The sequence below is a fragment of the Balaenoptera borealis genome, assembly GCF_965194805.1.
Source record: "Balaenoptera borealis genome assembly, chromosome: 15".
Classification (NCBI taxonomy): Eukaryota; Metazoa; Chordata; class Mammalia; order Artiodactyla; family Balaenopteridae; genus Balaenoptera; species Balaenoptera borealis.
Genome location: NC_138871.1, coordinates 8932398 through 8955414, shown reverse-complemented (window position 1 = coordinate 8955414; position 23017 = coordinate 8932398). Strand labels below are relative to the sequence as shown.

The following is a 23017-nucleotide window of genomic DNA, read 5'->3' as shown; positions in this document are numbered from 1 at the left end:
CGACATACCAAAACTTATGCAGCAAAACAATGCTAAGAGGGAAATTTATAACTATAAATGCATACATTAAAAATAAGAAAGATCTCAAATAAATAACCTATCTGTATACTTTGAGAAATAAGAAAAACAATAGCAAACTAAATTCAAAGCTAGCAGAATGAAGAAGACAATAAAGAATAGAATGGAAATACATGAAGCAGAGAATAGAAAAAAAATAGAGAAATTCAATGAAAGCAAAGATTGGTTCCTTAAAAAGATAACAAAATTAACAAATCTTTAGCTAGATTGAATGAGAAAAAAAGAGAGAAGACTCAATTATTAGTTAAGAATTGTGAGGACATTACTACAATCACAGAAATAAAAAAGATTATAAGAGAATACTATGAACAGTCGTATGCCAAAAAATTGGATAACTTAGAAGAAATGAGCACATTCCTAGAAACACACAAACTACCAAAACTGATTCAGAAGAAATAGAAAATTGGAATAGACTTGTAATAAACAAAGAGACTGAATCAGTAATCAAAACCTCCTAACAAGGAAGAGCCCAGATTCAAGTTGCTTCACTGGTGAATGCTACCAGGCATTTAAATGAGCTAACACTAATGCTTCTCTAACTCTTCCAAAAAATTGAAGAGGAGAAAACACTTCCTAACGAGTTCGAAGAGGCCAGTATACCCTGATACCAAAGCCAGACAAAGACGCTTTAAGAAAACTACAGAGCAATATCACTTGTACATATAAATGCAAAATTCCCCAACAAAATGCTAGAAAACCGAATCCAACATCGTATTAAAAGGATTATACACCAGACCAAGTGGGATTTATTCCTGGAATGCAAGCATCGTTCAACATAGGAAAATCAATCAATGCAAAAGACTACATTAACAGAATGAAATACAAAACCACATGATCATCTCAACTGATGCAGAAAAAGCATTTCAGGAATTCTGGGTTTGCCCTTCTTCCATGTATGCTGTTAAAGAGGCTTCAATAAATCGGTACTAACTGTCTGGCTGATTGATTGGTGGTCAGTGACCATGACTGAATGAATGAATGGATGCAGATAGCTCTTGCAGTCCGACTATCCACGCTTTCAGGAATTCCCATCTAGGAATGAGAACACTTTTCTCTTCTTGGCAGGTGCCCTGTGTCTCTGAATCCAGCCCCACATGTGTGGAAGGGGAGTGGGTGCATCTGAAGATGGGTGGCTGGTGCAGGGTTTAGAAGGATCCCATCGCCCCCATAGGCCTACTGACCCACCCCGTGCCAGGCCAGTGTTGGCCTTGGCATTGGTGGGCCACTGATAAACTTGCCAAGTTCTCCCTGAGCAACAGTTCAGGAACTTGTAGGTCGATGCATCCATCAAGGAAGGGGATGTGAGAACTCATCATCTTGAATGAGTGAAGTAATGGTTAAACCTTTTGTGTCCTTATTGTCAGCATTTATTCCATCAGGTGAGTAGACCACCCACCAATATACCAACAACCTTTGAAAAAAGACTCAGAATATACATAAAATGAATGGAATTTGTGATGATTATTTTCTGTTGCTTTTCAAAGTAAACCTAGAAGGACAAATGAAACTGCTGTCCCCAGGGAATAGTAGAAGACTGAAAACTTTAAAAGGGAAGGAGAAATTAATATAGTTCCAAAAGCGTAATCATGAAAAATTAGGAACAGTTTATAAACAAAGAGCTTTCTGACTAAAACTCTGTTTTGCTTTATTTTTACCCTCTGGCCTTCACCCATATTTATGGGCCATCCTGGGGAAAGTCTCAGAGATGGGTCAGAATGACAGCACGAATAAGAAGGAAAATTATGACACTACATATCATGAGATTTGGGACAAAGTTTCTAGCTATATATCTTTAGTGGGCAATGTTTACTGCCCCGGACATCTAGTGGAATCAAAATTTTTCAGAAATGATTTATGTTATTAGAATTTCCCTTCCCAAGAGAAGGAATTTTAGAGTGTAATTTCACATATTCGTTGAGTTTGTATTATTTATTCACTGTATTTATAGACTGCTTTACAGGGAAAAATATCAGATCTCCACTGCTGGTGTTAATATGCCTTTATTTACTTCACTTGAGATGAAATTCTAGGAGAAACAAGAAGCACAGCAGGCAAATCAGTTACAAAGAGAGACACAAAAGAAAGCAAGTATATGTCTTTAAAACTCTTTAAGTGCACATTTTTCTATAGACCTATGTACTGTATTATAGGTACTAAGCTATCATTTTACCGTTCTTTAAAACAGCTACTTGTGCAGCAAAGACAAATAGAGATATAAAGGAAAGAATTGTCTGAAACCCTCTCTATAACCTCCAAGATGAAAGTGTAACTATCCTTCTATTTTGGGGAAATCCCTCAACTTCATGTGTCCGGCAGGTTCTTACTCTCTGGAGGCTGTTCAGAGAACAGGGACTGGATTGCAAATGATGTTTCCCGTTCCTTACACCGGGAGCCCTGAGTGGTGTCATAACTCTCCGCCAAACACGCTTTATACTTCCACGTGCATGACCTGGTTTGAGGCTAATCTCAGCCCTGGGTGAGAGCTGGTGCAGTCTTTAGTACCTCATTCCACGGATAAGACCAAGGACAAAAAAAATCACTTGCCCTAGGCCCAGCCGTAGAAATAACAAAAGTGATGAACACACTGTTCCCTTTAAAGCAGCTTCATATCATTATTATGTTTTAAGTAACACTTTTGAGAATTAAGGCAGGTATTCGATCGCAGGTCCTAAGGATAGAATTGGGAATCAGAAATTGCCAGCAGTGCACATTAGTGCCTGGGTAGCAGAGGAGTGAGAACTTGTTGGAATATTGCATACAGATGTGAATTCCAATTCCTGAGGTTCCTTTCCCACAGCCTGGGCTCCAGCCTCTGCAACCAGCTGGTGCTTCTCTCTACAATGACATATAAACTTTCAAACACACATTTCCAAGTACAAGTTGAATTCTATGTTAGCATTCATTTCAACACTGGATTGGGAGTTTGGGATTAGCAGATGCAAACTAGTGTATATAGGATGGATAAACAACAAGGTTCTACTGTATAGCACAGGGAACTATATTCAATATCCTGTGATAAACCATAACGGAAAAGAATATGAAAAAGAATTTAAACACACTGAAGATATGGGCCCAAGGGTGTACTGATAAAAATTTTTCAATTTTTTTTCATGTGTTTTATCATCACAGGAGCCAATGTTGATGGGAATTCTGAATCAGAATTTTTCCTTGGCAGCATGGACAGAATTTCCAATAATGGTAAATGCAAATGGATAAAATTGGAGTTAGGGGTCGATAAGTGATACCTCTTCTTCCTCTTGCCTGAGTTCAGAACCAAATGTGAGACTAAGCTGAGGGTCCAGCAGATGGAGCCCAGACCATTCTCTCCAGAAATACTTGGCTGGTTAACGTGGGTGCTTCACCTGGAGCTAGGAAGAGTGCTCCAGTCACTGGTAAGGTTTAGGATACCCTTGCCTTCTCCAAACCCCCTCCGTGAGAGAGTTTGCTTTTGTGAAATTCACAGCATAGAGAAGCAGATCAAAACGTTTGCTCTCTGCAGAGAGATAGAGACAGAGAGACAGAGGCAAGGAGAAAGGAGCCTGTAACAGGCACCTGAATCCCTCTCCCAAACTGAACAGTGAAGTCTCTCCCCAACCCCTGGGGGACGGGGCTAGTGAGGGGCTGAGCACTTTCTGGAAGTGGTACCCCAGAGGTGCTCTCTCCATCAAAGCAAAGGCTCATCTCAGATCCGATTATGATGGAAGCAGATGGGCTCTGAAGAGGAACTAGTTCCTCAGGATGAGGAACTAGAATCCCATGCAGCCTTTCTTCCCTAGACAGATTTAAAAATTTAAAAAGAAAAATAGGGAACTCCCTGGCCGTCCAGTGGTTAGGACTCAGTGCTTTCACTGCAGGGGGCACGAGTTTGATCCCTGGTCGGGAAACTAAGATCCTGAAAGCCATGCGGTGTGGCCAAAAAACAAACAAAAACAAAAAAGGCCAAATATGTCACTGTCTGAGTTGGCGAATATGTGGTCTTTGCTGGGTGCAGGAATAGGAACTAGGTCAGTGGTTCCCAAGCCCAACTGTGCATCAGCCACGGGGAAGAGGATGTGGAATGGAAAGAGCTTATTAAAAATCCTTATTCTCAGAACCCACCAAGAATCTCTAGAAACGGAGTCCAGGTTCTGCACATCTTTGCATATTCTCTGAGTGACTTGGATACAGTCGGCCAGATACCAGCCCCTGGTGTTTGGAACCACTGGCTTAGATGGTTTTCGGAGATCAGTTTACCACAGAAGTCTCTTTAAAATGAATACTTCTAATGTCCCTGAATTTACACTACACGTTTCCTTCTGTAAATTGCATGATAATCATAAATTAAATGCAGTTGGGCATCTCTTTGGTGCCTGGGTCTCCGCTGGGAGAAGTGAGAGGGTGCTTTTGTGCCGAGGACCGCACATGGGCTAGAATGGCTTCACCAGCACAGTTCACAGCATCCCATTTTTCTGTGACATGGCTACCCAGCTGTCCCAACACCAGGTATTAAAAAGCCCATCTTTGCTCCAGTGACCCGAGAAGCCCCCTTTATCATATACTAAATTCCCATAAGTACTGGGTCTGTTCCTGGGCTTTCTAGCCTAAACACTGGTCTGTTGGTCTCTGAACACGACAGTACTACACTGTTTTATTTATTTGTATCTTTTTTTAGACAATTTTTAAAAATTTATTTATTTATTTATTGTTTATGGCTGTGTTGGGTCTTCGTTTCTGTGCGAGGGCTTTCTCTAGTTGTGGCAAGCGGGGGCCACTCTTCATCACGGTGCGCGGGCCTCTCACTGTTGCGGCCTCTCTTGTTGCGGAGCACAGGCTCCAGACGCGCAGGCTCAGTAGTTGTGGCTCACGGGCCCAGTTGCTCCGCGGCATGTGGGATCTTCCCAGACCAGGGCACGAACCCGTGTCCCCTGCATTGGCAGGCAGATTCTCAACCACCGCGCCACCAGGGAAGCCCTACACTGTTTTAATTACAGAGGCTGAGACAGTATGCTTTCATGTCTTGCGGGACTAGTCCCCTTTTGGCAGTTTTTGTTTTTTCAGTGTTTTCCTGGTTATTTTTGCATGTTTGTTTTCCCCATGAACTTTAGTATTAACTTGTCTAACTTGATTAGAAGCCTGTTGGTGTTTTTATTGGCACTGCTTTCAATTTATAATGCAATTTCACTTTGGGGAAATGGATAGTAAGTCAAACCTGTCCTAGAAAAGGGGAGGTCTTTCCAATTTCTTTAAGTTTACTTTGAGCTCTTTCAGTGTGTGTTAAAGTTTTTCTCATGTAGATTTTGCACATATCTTAAGTTTATTCCTAAGTAATTTAATCTTCTGTGTCATTGTAAAGGGGGGTTTCCCTACCATTATATCCTCTACCTAATTAGTGTTTTGGTATAGAAAGGCAATTGACTTCTGTATATTAATTTTATATTCGACCACCTCATGCAATTCTAGGTTATGCCATTATATCATCAGAAAATAGAAATAGTTTTACTTCACCAGTTATTGGGCTGCTGATTTCTTTATCATGTCTAATCGTCTATGCTAATACCTCTAGGACAATCTTGAGTACTAGTGGAGATGCAGTGGGCATCCTGCCTTGTTCCTGCTCTTAGAGGAAATGCCTTTAGTGTTTCCTGATTTAGATGCTGGTTATAGAACTAAGATGACTAAGGTACATACATATACACACACATAAATGCATACATACATACATATATACATATGTGTACATATATTCACATTGAGAATGTATCTGTCAATTTCTCTTTGCTTGCATTTTTTAAAAAAAATGTATTTAATTAATTTGTTTATTTTTGGCTGCGTTGGGTGTTCATTGCTGCGTGTGGGCTTTCTCTAGTTGCGGCAAGTGGGGGCTGTTCTTTGTTGTGGTGCACGGGCTTCTCATTGCAGTAGCTTCTCTTGTTGCAGAGCACGGGCTCTAGGTGCGCGGGCTTCAGTAGTTGTGGCACGTGGGCTCAGTAATTGTGGCTCACGGGCTCTAGAGCGCAGGCTCAGTAGTTGTGGTGCACGGGCTTAGCTGCTCCGTGCCATGTGGGATCTTCCCGGACCAGGGCTCAAACCTGTGTCCCCTGCATTGGTAGGCAGATTCTTAACCACTGCGCCACCAGGGAAACCCTGCTTGTGTGTTTTTTTTTTTTAATTAATTAATTAATTAATTTATTTTTGGCTGTGTTGGGTCTTCGTTTCTGTGCAAGGGCTTTCTCTAGTTGTGGCAAGTGGGGGGCCACTCCTCATAGCGGTGCGCGGGCCTCTCACTATCGCGGCCTCTCTTGTTGCAGAGCACAGGCTCCAGACGCGCAGGCTCAGTAGTTGTGGCTCACGGGCCCAGCCGCTCCGCAGCATGTGGGATCTTCCCAGACCAGGGCTCGAACCCGTGTCCCCTGCATTAGCAGGCAGATTCTCAACCACTGCGCCACCAGGGAAGCCCTTGTGTGTTTTTAAAAACAGGTATGGGTGTTGAATTTTGTCAGGATCTTTGTAACTATTCATATGATTTAGTTTTTCCCTTAAGTCTACTAGTATTGTATATGATATTAATGGATTTCCTAATATTGAACAAACCTTGCATTCCTAGAATAAATCCCACTTGACCATAGGGAGATTTGGTGTGTCCAGTCACTACTCAGGAGTCTTGGGCCTGGTTGCAGCTTCCGTCCTGCTTCAGTGTATCCTGGGAAGTGGGGTTCCTTTAGCCACCAAGGAAGCAGTGGGCTGCAAGTCCTTGTGTGGAAATGCAGACCAAGTCACAATTTAGAACTTTTAAATATTGATACATACGATGGGTGTGTCTCCATCTGTACTCTTGCGTGAGTCCCTGCACATTATAGTGGAGTGCACCCTGAATAATAAACACAATTGTTCATTGTTTAAATGTAATTAAATGATCTACTTGGGGGACACACAGCTTACTCTCTAGCTTGGTCTTTTGATTTGTAAAGCAATTCCTTCTGTTAATTGCTTTCAAATAAGGAACTGCTATTTTCCTTCATAGGAACCAGGACAAAATGTTTGTTCTTTTAACATCAGAATTAATTTATAACCTCCATCTTTTCTTTGCATACATTATTTTCTACTTAATGCCTTATTGTATTTAGGACTGTCTATTTCCCCCTTTAAATTTACTGGTAATCATCCTTCTAGTACATATGCTGAAATGACCATTAGACAAATCATAACAATAACTGTTGCATTCACTAGACTGTCTTTCCCCAGGGCTGAGGAGTTAGGGTCTGATATAAGGTAGGAGCTTAATAAGATTTGCTAAATGAATAAATGTGTGAATGAATGAGTGAATGGTACATTCTGAAAAAATAATCATCATTGTTATTATGATAAAATTAATGTACACTGAGCACTTGCTATGTACCAAAGGAGTTTTTCAACTACATTATTTAATGCCCACAGCAGTCCTATGTGTGTAGCATCATTATTAGTATGCCCCCATTTTCCATATGTAGATCCTGAAGTTAAGTAACTTGCCGGAGGTCAAGCAGCTAGTAGGAGACAGTGCCGCTGTTTGAATGCGGGATGCCTGTAAGACACACCAGTTACACTTGCATAATTTGTATCCCTTTTAAGGACACCTGGAAGAACTTGTAGGCAGAAAGAGTTTCACAGACACCACATTGAACAATAATTTGCAGCTGCTTATGACTAGTCCTTAGATTTTCTCACTAGAGCAGATGCCCAGTGTACCCAGGGCAAGACCTCCTTCTGTCTTCTGCTGAGTGGGTTCCACCTGTGCTGCTGATGTGCTCGAAACGTTGCCAGTGGAGAACATGGAGGGTAGCATTTTCCTTTCAAGTAGTTGCTGTATGAAAGAACTGTCAAATACAGATGTTGACAGTGAGCACTTCCTGTCCCCCTCCCCACCCCGGTTATGACACTGGAGGGGGCCTGGAGTCCCTGGTACCCCACTGAGCTTGGTCCCCTGGAAAAAGTGTACCATTCCCTCTCAGACTCTGTGGCATGCCCGAACTGGCCATGTTGGTAGATTTCTCTAGGACTTTTGCATGTTCCCCAAAATGACATCACCTTCTCGAAGGTGATGTCCTTCGGTCATCAGCCTTATTGCTTTTTCTCCCTTCTCGGAGCTTGACTCGATGCTTGACCACTTCCTAAGCACAAAATGCATTTATTTTCCTCTGTCTTCCCAGATCCCCAAGGTATGCAGTGATCAATCTAAATTTGGCTTGAAGCCAATTCCATATTTTCTTTGTTAAAGGATCACATTACAAATTGATCATCACACTTATCTTGATAATCCATGATGTTGGGTTTCTAGGAGCCTCAAAATTAGAAGAAATATGTAGACTAGAAATCCTCCCTTGGGACTATACTGTGAGGTTGACTCATTTGATCTTACTGTTTTTGTAGGTCAAAAATGATCAAAGATCTCCAATTTCATGTGGCTAAACTTAATATCTTGGAAGTCCTTCAGGGATCTCTGCTTAATGGTACAGGTTGCATACCCAGGTCCAGGCTTCCTGCAGAGTGTAGATGCCTCTGTAAGGGTATCACTTCTCTCCATCCACAATTCTTGCACCAGAGCAGAGGTAGCTGATTAAAATCCTCATGTTCACATGGACACAAGTGAACGTTTCCTTTTTGTTCAACTGTCTTCCTTGGAATTTCATTCCTACTGTGGTTTTAAAATATCTCCACAAATTCTTTGATGCCCCTCCCTTTGAAAGACGGAGCTTCACCCCTGTCCCCTTTACTGTGGGCTGGACTTGGTGATTTGCTTCTAATGAATAGAATATGGCAGAAGTGATGATGTGCCACTTCATAGATTAGGTCGTAAAAGACCTTATGGTTTCCGGCTGGCTGTCTCTTCGATTAATTGCTCATTCAGAGGAAAGTCAGCTGCCATGTGAGGACACTCCAGCAGTCCTAAGGGGTGGCCCCTGTGATGGGGAACTGAGCCCTCCTGCCTAAGCCAATGAGGAGGTGAGGCCTTCTGCCAACAGCTTGTTAGTCATCTAGGATGCAGACCCTCCAGTGCCTTTCAGCCTTCAAACTACTGCAATCTTGGCCAACCAGACAGGCCTAGCTGGTGGTTCTGGCTCAGAGTCTCTCATGAGGTTGCAGTCAAGATTCTTTAAGATTCCTTCTCTTACTCAAGACCAGCTGTTGCTCTCCTTCCCTGTGGTAGGCACTGTGCCAGGAACTGGAGAGCTAAATGGGGCATTCTTGTCTTCCAAGAGCTCACAGCTAGTAAGAGAGTCAGTCTCATTAATAATCATTGGACATAAACATGCTAAAATTGAAAGTATGTTAAAAGTGCTTTAGGTTTTACTTGCATGGAGCTTTGGGAGATTAAAAGAGAGGCAGGTCTGCTTGATAAGGTGTTTTGAGTAGGTGAACAAAGAAGAGGCATGAGGAGGCCCTTCATACAGTGGTGAAGGTGACACCCCACAAGAAAAGGAGGCCGACCAGGCCCCTCTTCAGAGGCCAGGAGCTGCTCTGAGGCTACTCTGTGGGGACCAGGAAATCCCAGACCACCCTGTCTGCACCTCTTCCTTAGCAGTAGTGACCTTTCAAAAAACCAGAATTAATGGTAAGGAGGAAGAGGGCCGGCTAGGAAGAGGGGTGAGGAAATTATCCTTTTTAGAAGTGAAGTGTCTTGGAAAAAGTGTGCCCAGGTCTGCGGAGAGTTCAAGGTCATAATGATCATAGCTCCACTGAAGGCAATCTAGTCCTCAGTTAACAGCGTAGCAATAAAGTGCTGTTAACATATAACCAAAGGTGCATTTCAATGCTAGAGTCTCCTGAGAGCAAAATAAACAAACAACACCCAAAGAAATTATGAAGATGTAAAACTTCAACTTCTCTTTGAGCACAAAGCGAAAATTTCTTGGTTCTGGGCTCATTTAAGATGATTTTACCAGGCCCAAGGTGTTACTGATTGACAGCTTGGATTGAGTCCACATCATGGGATTTGCTCCTTGTAATTGCTCTTGTAATGGACTGCTACTTTCTCATAGTTAGTGGCTTTCTAAAGTTGAAATAAAGTTTGGAAATTGACTGTATTTGGCAAAACTTGGTAATTGTGCTTATTTTTTTCCCACAGAAAATAATCCAACAAATGACCAAAATCACAACCCACCACATGTGAAAAACATCTTCCAAACTCTCCAAAGATCTTTAGGTAAATGAGAACTTATGACCATATTGATGATAAGTATGTATAGTGACTCCTGATTCTAGTTTTTGTTTTTGTGCTACAGAGACAAGGAATGTAAAAATTTGGGTTCAAGTGGCAAGTCTATCTTTTTTAAAACACTCTATGAAAGAGCAAGGCAAACACAACCCCTTAGTAGATTAACTCTATGTTATCCAGAGTTTTCTGTCTGTGTTTGTTAATCCCTTGACCCTGATTTGACAAGCTGGCACTTCCAAAGTCAAGTAATTATGAGTCATTTTAAGCTGAGAGTTTTCTCTCTTTTTCTAAGCCAAATTGAATAAAAAATAAATTTATTTCTTTCTCCAGAAATGTGAGGCTGTTATCACATACTTCCTAGACAGATTCACCAAACTCACCCCAAAGCTGCAGAATTAGCTGCAGTTTTTCAACCCTGTCTGTTTCTACTAAGCCATTCTGTGGTCCCTCTACCAATAAATGAATATTTCAGGGTATTTAATCTTCTGTATTGCCCTTGCAATTCAAGAAACATTCTTTTTAAAATCGAAGTATAATTGACTTAAAATATTATATTAGTTTCAGGTGTACAACATAGTGGTTCAATATTTTTATACATTACAAATGTATTTTATACATTACAAATGATCACCATAGTAAGTTTAGTTACTATCTGTCGCCATACAAAGTTATTACAATATTATTGACTATATTCCCTATGCAGTACATTACATACCCGTGACATATTTATTTTATAACTGGAAGTTTGTTCCTCTTAATCTCCCTCATCTATTTCACTCATCTTCCCACGCCTCCTCCCCTCAGGCAACCACCAATTTGTTCTCCGTATTTATGAGTCTGTTTCTGTTTTGTTATGTTTCTTCATTTGCTTCATTTTTTAGATTCCACATGTAAGTAAAATCATACAATATTTGTCTTTCTCTGTGTGACTTATTTCACTTAGCATAATACTCTCTAGGTCCATCCATGTTACCACAAATGGCAAGATTTCATTCTTTTTTATGGCTGAGTAAGACTCCATTGTGTGTGTGTATGTGTGTGTGTGTGTATAAAATATATATGTGACATCTTCTTTATCCATTCCTCTATTTTGTTCTTGTTTTTGATTTTGGCCGCACCTCACAGCATGTGGGATCTTAGTTCTCTGACCAGGGACCAAACCTGCACCTCCTGCACTGGAAGCGCAGAGTCTTAATCACTGGACCACCAGGGAAGTCCCATTCCTCTATTGATGGACACTTCTGTTGCTTCCATATCTTGGCTATTGTAAATAATGCTGCAGTGAACATAGGGGTGCATATATCTTTTCAAATTAGTGTTGCTGTTTTCTTTGGAAAACTATCCAGAAGTGGAATTGCTGTATCATATGATAGTTCCATTTTAAATTTTTTGAGGAACCTCCATACTGTTTCCATAGTGGCTGCACCAATTTACATTTCCACCAACAGTGTTCAAGGGTTCCCTTTTCTCCATATCCCTGCCAACAGTTGTTATCTCTTGTCTTTTTGGTAATAGCCATTCTGACAGATGTGAGGTGATATCTCATCATGGTTTTGATTTTCATTTCCCTGATATTTAGTGCTGTTGAGGATCCTTTCTTGTGTCTGTTGGCCATTTGCCTGTCCTCTTTGGAAAAAATGCTTATCCAGGTCTTCTGCTTATTTTAAAATCAGGTTGTTTGTTTGATATTGAGGTGTATATGTTCTTTGTATATTTTGGATATTAACCCCTTATCAGATATGTTGTTTGCAAATGTCTTCTCCCATTCAGTAAGTGGCTTTTTCATTTTGTGGATAGTTTCCTTTGCTGTGCAAAAGCTTTTCAGTTTGATTAGGTCTCATTTGTTTGCTTTTGCTTTTGTTTCCCTTGCCTGAGGAGGCATATAGCTGAGACTGGTGTCAAAGAGCTAACTGCCTATTTTTTCTTCTAGGAGTTTTATGGTTTTAGGTCTTATAGTTAAGTCTTTAATCTGTTTTGAGTTTATTTTTGTTCATGGAGTGAGAAAGTAGTCCAGTTTGATTCTTTTGCATGTGTCACTGTCCAGTTTTTCCAACACAATTTATTAAAGAGGCTGTCTTGGGCTTCCCTGGTGGCGCAGTGGTTAAGAATCCTCCTGCCAATGCAGGGGACATGGGTTTGAGCCCTGGTCTGGGAAGATCCCACATGCCGTGGAGCAACTAAGCCCATGCACGACAACTACTGAGCCTGCACTCTAGAGCCCGCGAACCACAACTACTGAGCCTGCGTGCCACAACTACTGAAGCCCGCGCTCCTAGAGCCCATGCTCCGCAACAAGAGAAGCCAGCGCAAGGAGAAGCCCCTGCACTGCAATGAAGAGTAGCCCCCGCTCACCACAACTAGAGAAAGCCTGTGCACAGCAATGAAGACCCAAAGCAGCCAAAAATAAATAAAATAAATAAATTTATTTTTAAAAAAAGAGGCTGTCTTTTCTCCATTGCATATTTTTGTCTCCTTTGTCATAGATTGACCATAAGTGCATGGGTTTATTTAGGGGTTCTCTGTTCTGTTCCATTTGTCTTTGTGTCTGTTTTTATGCCAGTACTGTAGCTTTGTAGTATAGTTTGAAATGAGGGAGCATGATACTCCAGCTTTGTTCTTCTTTCTCAAGATTGTTTTTGCTGTTCAGGGTCTTTTGTGTTTTCATACAAATTTTATTTTATTTTTTCCTCATTTCATTGATTGATTGAAGTATTGTTGATTTACAATATTGTATTAGATTCAGGTGTACAGCAAAGTGATTCAATTATATATATATATACTTTTTTTTTCCTGGTTCTTTTACATTATAGGTTATTACAAGGTATTGAATATAGTTCCCTGTACTATACAGTAAATCCTTGTTGTTTATCTATTTTATATATAGTGGTGTGTACCTATTAATCCCATACTCCTAATTTATCCCTCCTCCACGTTTTTCCCCTTTGGTAACCATAAGTTTGTTTTCTATGTCCATGAGTCTGTTTCTGCTTTGTAAATAAGCTCATTTGTATTGTTTTTTCGATTCCACATCTAAGTGATATAATGTAATATTTGTCTTTCTCTGTCTGGCTTCATTCATTATGATCATCTCTAGGTCCATCTGTTTGCTGCAAATGGCAATATTTCATTCTTTTTTTCCATACAAATTTTAGAATTATTTGTTCTAGTTCTGTGAAAAATGCCATTGGTATTTTGATAGGGATTGCAGTGAATCTGTAGACTGCATGGTATATCTTTCCATTTGTTTATGTTGTCTTCAATTTCTTTCATCAAAGTCTTGTAGTTGTCCAAGTATAGCCTTTTACCTCCTTGGTAAGATTTGTTTCTAGGTATTTTATTCTTTTTAAAGCATTTGTAAATGGGATTGTTTTCTTAATTCACTTTCTGATAGTTCTTTGTTACTGTACAAAATGCAACGGATTTCTCTATATTAATTTTGTATTGTGCAACTTTATTGAATTCATTTATTAGTTTTAATAGTTTTGGGTGTGTGTGTGTAGGATTTTCTTTATATAGTATCATGTCATCTGCAAACAGTGATAGTTTTACTTCTTCCTTTCCAATTTGAATTCCTCTTATTTCTTTTTCTTGTCTGATTTCTCTGGCTAGGACTTCCAATACTGTGTTGAATAAAAATGGACAGAGTAGGCATCCTTGTCTTGTTCCTGATCTTAGAGGAAATTCTTTCAGCTTTTCACCATTGAGTATGATGTTAACTGTGGGCTTGTCATGTATGGCCTTTATTATGTTGAGGTATGTTCCCTCTACACCCACTTTGTTGAGATGTTGAATTTTGTCAAAAGGTATTTCTGCATCTATTGAGATGATCATATGGTATTTATTCTTCAATTTGTTAATGTGCTGTATCACATTGATTGATTTATGCAGATATTGAACCATTGTTGTATCTCTGGAACAAATCCCACTTGATCATGGTGTATGATCCATTTAATATATTGTTGTATTCAGTTTGCTAATTTTGTTGAGCATTTTCGCATCTATGTTCATCACTGATATTGGCCTATAAATTTCCTTTTCTGTGGTGTCTCTATCTGGTTTTCATATCAGGGTGATGCTGGCATCATAGATGGGTTCAGAAGCATTCCTTCCTCTGCAATTTTTTGGAAAAATTTGAGAAGGGTAGGATTAGCTCTTCTTGAAATATTTGGTCAGATTCACCTGTGAAGCCATCTGGTCCTGAACTTTTGCTTGTTGGGAGGTTTTTTTTTTTTTTTAAATTACTGATTCAATTTTATTACTGGTAACTGGTCTGTTCAGATTTTCTTTTTCTTCCTGATTCAGTCTTGGGAGATTATATGTTTCTAGGAATTTATCAATTTCTTCTAGGTTGTCCATTTTATTGGCATATAATTATTCATAGTAATCTCTCATAATCCTTTGTGTTTCTGTGGTGTCAAGTGTAACTTCTAATTCGTTTCTGATTTTATTTATTTGGACCCTCTCTTTTTCTCTTGATGAGTCTGGCTAACGGTTTATCGATTTTGTTTTCAAAGAACGAGCTCAATTTCATTAATCTTTTTTTATTGCTTTTTAAGTCTCCATTTCATTTACTTCTGTTCTGATCTTTATTATTTCTTTTATTCTACTAACTTTGGGTACTTTTTGTTGTTTTTCTAATTCCTTTAGGTGTAAGGTTAGATTGTTTATTTGAGATTTTTCTTGTTTCCTGAGGTAGGCTAATGTTGCTATAAACTTCCCTCTTAGAACTGCTTTTGCTGCGTCCCATTGATTTTGGATCAGTGTGTTTCCATTTTCATTTGTCTCTGGGTATTTTTTGATTTCCTCTTTAATTTCTTCAGTGACTTATTTGTTGTTTACATGCATGTTGGGTGTATTTTTGGCAATTTTTATGTTTATGTTTTTGGCAGTTTTTTTCTTGTAGTTGATTTTTCCTATCATTATGGTCAGAAAAGATGTTTGATATGATTTCAATCTTCTTAAATTTATTGTAACATATATTATGTAATATATATATATGATTTTTTTTGGCCATGCTGTGTGGCTTGTGGGATCTTAGTTCCCCGACCAGGGATCAAACCCGTGCCCCCTGCAGTGGAAACGCTGAGTCCTAACCACTGGACCACCAGGGAATTCCCTATATATGATTATTTTAAGTTGATGGTCTCTTAAGTTCAAATGCATTCTAATAATCCTGCATTTCCACTCCTGCACCCCCACCATATTTAATGTTGTTGACATCATATTTTATATCTTTTTGTTTTGTGTATCCCTCAACTACTTATTGTGGAGGTAGATGATTTTACTACTTTTGTCTTTAGGTCCACTACCTTACTGTATATTTGCTTTTACCAATGAGCTTTTTCCTTTTGTAATTTTCATATTTCCAGTTGTGGTCTTTTTTTTTTCCACTTAGAGATGTCCTTTTAAATTTTCCTGTAAAGCTGGTTCAGTGGTAACTCTTTTAGCTTTTGCATGTCTGTAAAACTCTTTATCTCTCCCTCAAATCTGAATGATAGCTTTGTGGGGTAGAGTATTCATGGTTGTAGGTTTTTTGCTTTCACCACTTTGAATATATCATGCCCACTCCCTTCTGGTCTGCAAAGTTTCTGCTGAAATGTCAGCTGATAGCCTTATGGGAGTTTCCTTGTACATAGCAAGTTGCTTTTCCCTTGCTGCTTTTAGGATCCTCTCTTGATCTTTATTATTTTTTTCTTTTTCTTTTTCTTTAAATTTTTATTGGAGTATAGTCTTTTTAAAAAATATTTATTTATTTATTTAATTTTATTTTTGGCTGCATTGGATCTTAGTTGCAGCATGCGGGATCTTCCATTGTGGCGTGTGGGCTCCTCGCTGCACCAGGTGGGCTTCTCTCTAGTCGCAGTGTGCAGGCTCCAGAGCGTGCAGGCTCCAGAGTGCACGGGCTCAGTAGTTGCGGCGCACGGGCTCTCTAGTTGTGGCCCATGTGCTCAGTAGTTATGGCGCACGGGCTTAGCTGCCCCGTGGCATGTGGGATCTTAGTTCCCCGACCAGGGATCGAACCCGCGTCCCCTGCATTGGGAGGCAGATTCTTAACCACTGGACCACCAGGGAAGTCCCTGGAGTATAGTCTTTATCTTTAATTTTTGTCATTTTAATTATGTCTCGGTGTAGACCTTTTTTGGGTTCATCTTGTTTGGGACTCTGTGCTTTCTGTACCTGGATGTCTGTTTCCTTTCCCAGGTTAGCGAAGTTTCAGCTATTATTTCTTCAAATAAGTTCTCTGCCCCTTTATTTCACTCTTCTCTTTCTGGGACCTCTGCAATGTGAATGTTAGTATGCCTGATGTTGTCCCAGAGGTCTCTTAAACTATCCTCATTTTTAAAAATTCTTTTTCCTTTTTTATGTTCAGCTTGGGTGATTTCCACTCCTCTGTCTTCCAGTTTGTGGATCCATTCCTGTGTATCACCTAATTTACTGTTGATTCCTTCTAGTGTATTTTTTATTTCAGTTATTGCATTCTTCAGCTCTGTTTGGTTCTTCTTTATATTTTTAAGCTCTTTGTTAAACTTCTCATTGTATTCCTCCATTTTTCTCCTGAGTTTGTTGAGCATCTTTAGGATCATTACCTTGAACTCTTTATGAGGTAGATTGCTTATCTATACTTCAGTTAGTTCTTCTTTGGGGGTTTTGTCTTATTCCTTCATTTGAAACATACTTATTTGTCTCCACGTTTTACCTAATTCTCTGTGTTTATTTCTAAGTATTAAGTAGGTCAGTTATGTTTCCCCATCTTAGAGACTTTGTGGCCTTGTGTATGAGACTTCCCGTGGGGCCCAGCAGCACACTCCCCTCTGGTCACTTGAGCTATGTGCTCAGGGGGGCTCTTTTGTTGTGGCAGGGCTGGCTACTGTGGATGTGCTGGTAGGTGAAGTTGGCCCCTGACTTGGTTGGCTGCCAGGCCCTGCCTTGTGCCTGCTGGTGTTGGGGGGCTGGGGCCTGGTGTGGCTGGCTGCACAGCCCCGGGGGGGGGCGGTCCTGGGACTGCTGCCAGCCCGTTGGTGGGCAGGCAGGCCCCCGGCGCTAACAGACTAGAGGGAGGGCTCCAAAATGGTGCTTGCCAGCCCCAGAGTCCTTGTGGTAGAACAAGATCCCCCAAATGGCTGCTGCCAGCATCTATGTTCCCAGTTGCCTCCTTCCTCTCTGGGAGCCTCCCCAAGATCAGCAAGTGGGTCTGACCAGTGTCCTTTCAAATTATTGCCTCTGTGCTGGGGCTCGGAGTGTGTGAGATTTTGCATGTGTCCTTTAAGCACAGAGTCTGTTTCCTACAGCCCTTTAGCTCTTCCGTCGGCAAAGCCTGCTGGCCTTCAAAGCCAGGCATCCTGGTGGCTCGTCCTCCCAGTGCAGGAGCCCGGGGCTGGGGATCCCGATGTGGGGTTTGGACCCCTTGCTCCCTGGGGAGAACCTCTACAGTTATGATTATCCTCCTGTTTGTGGCTCACCTCACCTCGCCTGGGGCGTGGTACTGACTATACCCTGTCTCACTGTGGTTCCTTCTTTATAGCTTTAGTTGTGGGAAGTCTTTTCTACTAGTCTTCAGGTCGTTCTCATAGACAGTTGTTCTGGACACAGTTGTGACTTTGATGTGCCCCTGGGAGGAGATGAGCTCAGGGTCTTCCCACTCTGCCATCTTGGCCACATACCTCCAGAAACATTTTTTTATAGTATTTTGTGGTTTCTGAATTGTTTTCACGAACATTATGCTATCAGTGAGGTAGGTCTTATTATTTCTATTTTATACTAGTTGAGACTGGGGTCGGAGAGGCTCAGCAACTATGTGAGAGGTTCTGGCTGGGCCCTGCAAGGGTGCTCCCCGCTCAGCAGCACCAGCACTGCCCAGGGAAAGTGACAAATGCACGTTCTCAGCCCCCACACCCTACACTTCCTGAATCAGAAACTCTGGGGTGGAGCCCAGCCATCTGTGTTTTAACAAGGCCTCTTGGTGATTCTGAAGCACACTCCAGGGTGAGAACCACGGCCTCAGTCTACCCAGGAATTTGTTAGGTTAAAAAAATAAATGAAAACAAAACACTCATGTCCGTTTGGACCTTTCTCCAAAATCCTAACTCCTCACTTTGACTCTAGAGGCAGTTACTTTCATCATGAAAACAGAACTAATCACAGCTGCTGGGTGTTTTTAGATGAACCCATTTGGTCTTTTGTCTTTTGTCTTTTGTAGGTCACATTGCAGAGGAGAAGAGGGATAAAGAATCCTCTCTCTTCGACAGGGATGTAAGTGATGAGCAGTTAACAACCGTAAATAAAGGAACACTTCAAGAAGCAATCAGTCCAGGTAATAATCTATAGAGTGTGAGCTAAATAAGGTACCTACCTATGGATGACTTCAGAATGCAACTGTTTGCCTTTCATGGTGTTTTAATGGACTAGATGTCAGCATACCTTTAATTTACCCACGAAAGCATATGATCTACAGTTAAAATTATGCATTAAACTAACTCTAGGAATTTGCCACCCACCCTTTCCGAAAGATGCTGCTTTGATGTTGTTTTTACAAGCCAGGGTCATCCATAACGTGGGCACCATCATCACAGTCCTTGATGTTACTGAGCACTGATGCTTTCTAACAAACAGGAGGGATTAAATGCCAAAGGGTAACCTAGTCCTTGATCTTCATCCTTAGATTACTTGAGGCTGGGCCCATTCAGAGTGAGTAGAAACTTGCCATCATGGCAACGTGCTGGTACCAAGCCCAGGACACTCCCTCCATGTAGCTACCCACTATCAGAATTATACCTGGTTGTCACTTCCTAACTCTAAGAAATTAAATGCTGAATTATTGCAACAGAGCCCTTAAAGTTGCTTGATGCCGCTGCCTCTTGACATAGCATCGATGAAGGTGGGAAGTTGGACGTGCCTCAGTTTTCTCCCCATAACCCAAGAAGGCCGTTGGCCAGCATGTCGCACCTGCATCACTAGGCTCCCCTCAGCAGCTCTCCACATCTGATTCCTATCATTGTACCTCTGTGCCCCATTTCCCTGATTCCTTTGTCTTTTTTGGGTCACATTACAAATGGGGTAACCGAAGCTCTGAGTCCCCAGTGTCAGCTGAGGACTCTTTCCTTTGAGATCTAGCTAAGATTGCCTTGTACAGTATTCCCAACCCACGTGTAGTGACATTCCAAATCTACCCTCAAGGTTTCTACAAGTCCCTAAAGGGTTGAAAAAGCTTGGGATCATCTTGGCATCATGTTTGCCTTATGTCTTGAAATTCCCCCAAACCTACACACCCGAGGCAGATAATGTATGTGGCAGAATTACCTGGAGCTGGGGGTGGAGGAGGAGGGATGAGGGGCAGCAGAGAAGAGGTTGTATCACTGCCCTGTGAAAGCTTCAGACTGAATACTTGACTCCATTTTTTTTTTTTTTATTGAAGTATAGTAGATTTACAATATTGTGTTAGTTTCTGGTATACAGTAAAGTGATTCAGAATATACACACACACACACACACACACATATATATATACGTATGTATTCTTTTTCAGATTCTTTTTCATTATGGTTTATTACAGGATATTGAATATAGTTCCCTGTGCTATACAGTAGGACCTTGTTGTTTATCTGTTTTATATACGGTAGTTTGTATCTGCTAATCCCAAACTCCTGATTTTTCCCTTCCCCCCCTTCCCCTTTGGTAACCATAAATGTGTTTTCTATGTGAGTCTGTTTCTGTTTTGTAAACAAGTTCATTTGCATCGTTTTTTTAGATTCCACATATAAGCGATATCATATGATATTTGTCTTTGTCTGACTTACTTCACTTAGTATGACAATCTCTAGGTCCATCTGTGTTGCTGCAGATGGCATTATTTCACTCTTTTTTATGGCTGTTGACTCCATTTTTCTTTTTTTAAATTTATTTATGGCTGTGTTGGGTGATTCCATTTTTCTTAAAAGCCGTTGCAGCGGGACTTTTCACCTCCTGTAGTGGCCCTGTCTCCTCCCTCCATCTTCACTCTCCTCTGTTCCTCTCCTCACCTCCTCCAAACTGGTTGCTCTGCTGTTTGCCAGCTCATACCCTCAGCATCTCACCTCCACCATCAAAGGTTGTGAATGTCTTTTCCTAAACACAGCCAGTTTATTCCCCAAGAGGACTTGTGGAACCAGCAGCTGAGATGCTAAGGTTTTCATTCGGGCTCCAAGCAGAACCAACCAGTTGTCCCTACAGAGGCGTACGGGGTCGTCGCTCTCTGTTTACTCGGCCGTGCGTCTTCTCATTTAGATGTTCCAAGCAGGAGTATGCCACGTGCGCAGCTTCTGCACTTTCTGCAGAGGGACATCAGCATCACCGCTGTCTCGGTGGCAGGAATCCTCACGGCCACGGTGTTGCTGCTGCTGGCGTTGGTCACGGACATCAGGAAGAAACAGCCGTTGTGAGTGGCTCTTAGCGCCCGCCTTCCTTCCAAGAACTCACAGGTTTTTGTACCAACGTTGCCCCAGAATTTCCTCTGACCCTGGGTTTAGGAGGACAACGGGGACCTCTGAGCCTGGTTGTGCGTCAGCGTCAGCTGACGTGCTTCCTAGACGTGCAGATCACCCAGGCCATTGGGTTCTCAGACACTGCCTTGTGGTTCTGATGCACAGCTGGGTTTGGGGTTTCCTGGTTTGGGCCATCCTTGCTTCTGAAGGCCTCCGTAGGTGAGGCCACACCTCTTCCCATACTGAGGGCCACTGAAAGAGGAGATGGTACAGTCTCTGGCTGAAAGATTGGAAAACAGGAATATGGATGTAGAAAAGAAAGGAAAAGCATAGCTCCAAGTGTGTGGGGAGGGAAGAGGCTGTGGAGGGGAGGAGAGGCTGACGTTCAGCCCGTTCACACCGCTGCAGCCGCGCTGATGGTTAGAATACTGAAAGATGCCTCTGTTGGTTGGTAAACAGCTCCTTCCCAGGACCTCCCCAGACTTCCCAGTCTTCCCCGTGACCCAGCAAGTGAAGGGTTAATGGCTGGTGCAGAGGGGCAGAGGGATGCGGTGAGAGGGCCTCCAGGGCTCTGCTCCAACAGTGGCCACTTTGAACAATCAATGTATGTCTGTACCGGTTGTTAAGTCCTTCAACTCTCCCCCTGGTGAGAGGGCTCAAACACAGTGGCTCTAACCAGGAGCAGGCACTGGAAAGCAAAGGGTTTACAAGATTACACATTTGCAGTAATTGCACCTCGAAATTATGTGCCTTGGCCTGCATCCCTTGGGACCCACATTCCTGATCACGGGGAAAAGCAGCTCTCCAAGGCCCCTCACGTCCTGCCCAGCGCTGTGTTGGGTCCTCGGCCTGTCCACAGAGAAAGGAGGAGGCCGTGGTGTGTGACGAGGGGTGAAGTGTCCACCCCCCATCCCATCCCCGCCAAACTCTGCAGCGTTTAAATTTCCCCACGAGAGTTGCATTGCTTTCCCTAAAAGTGTCCTTGAAAATGCCAGGCTCCCGGGACAGGTAACCCATTCCGGCCAGCCACCATCGCCTCCCACCCAGCTGCCTCCTCTGAGAGAGCAGTGGGTCTCCTGAAGCAAAAGGGGAACCCTGAATATGGCAGAAGTTAGAGAAGATTTAAAGACCTCTTGGAAATAAGTTTGACCCGCTTCACAGTTTTGACTGGGGCTTATCCATTGGATTCACCATTTCCCTTCCGTGTCTCTCAGAGGTATCAAAAGAAGTGGTGAAGGGGAGTTCCCTGGCCGTCCAGTGGTTAGGACTCCGCGCTCTCACTGCGGAGGGCCCGGGTTCGATCCCTGGTCAGGGAACTAAGATCCTGCAAGCTGCGTGGTGCAGCGGGGCGGGGTGAGGGGGCGGAAGAAGTGGTGAAGATTGGCTCCATCCCACAGAGACGAATCAAAGCTGTGGAGAGCCTGCGTTAGTTATGAGAACGTGGCGGGAAAGGATTTTCCCAGAGACTCTGTGTTGCCCCAAGGCAAAATGAATTTCACACACGACAAGCCTTCGTGACGGGAAGTACATAGAGTCCTCACCCCTCAGAAACATCAGCCTCTATTTCCTCCCAAGGAGTAGCCGGTAGGAATTGCTACGCATTTAGTTGTGCAGTACAGTGCCTGTGTGTTTTGTTTTAGATCTCCTCCAGCAAACATGACGTACAATATTTTTATAATGAATGGAAAGACTTGGTGGCAAAAGTCTCAAGAAAAGAAGACCAGAAAACATGCAGGAAAACAGGAACAGTTGAAGTTACATTCCAGTGTCTAAGCCAGGTGATGGGGCCAGCCAACCAGCACCCAAAGCCGTGATGCGAGGCGATTCTCCATCCAGACTCGGTGGAAAGGCAGTTGGATTTCTGGCTGTGAGGTGCACCCTGCAAAATGTTTACCTCTTCCTCTCAACTTTGAATGGACCAAGAAAATTTTGGCCACAGAATGCTCATAATGGTAATGGCTTTAATGACTAGTACAGGAGACTTAGCACATTTCCCCAAAGACTGACCCGACACACAATGGATTCGTTTATTAAAGCAGTGCTTCGTTTTCTCAGCCATTCATTGAACAGATATGAATTGAACACCCAATATACAGACAATATCAAAATACATGAGGCAACCAAAGGTACTCGCATCAGCAGGCATGGCCCTTGCAGGTTTCTGAGGACATGGCAGACAGCTGGCTGAGGCCCTTTGGTAGTCGGTTTATGCCTCTCTGTCCCCATGGCTAAAGGCGCCAAGGGTCTGAGGGCTGGGGTCCAGAGGAGAAAGGGGAGAAGGGGGTGACTCATGTTGGTGTTGCAGGCCCAA

The 23017-nt window shown here is 42.2% G+C and overlaps 1 protein-coding gene across 1 annotated transcript in view; it reads left to right on the top strand.

Moving 5' to 3' along the window:
- Positions 1-23017, top strand: part of ZAP70 (zeta chain of T cell receptor associated protein kinase 70) — a 76307-nt gene that overhangs the window by 13279 nt on the left and 40011 nt on the right. Inside the window, exons 3-6 of the mRNA XM_082356173.1 lie at positions 3208-3276; positions 10160-10237; positions 18447-20660; positions 22347-22658. The gene's annotated coding sequence lies outside the window, so the exon portion shown is untranslated. The remainder of the gene's footprint in view (positions 1-3207; positions 3277-10159; positions 10238-18446; positions 20661-22346; positions 22659-23017) is intronic.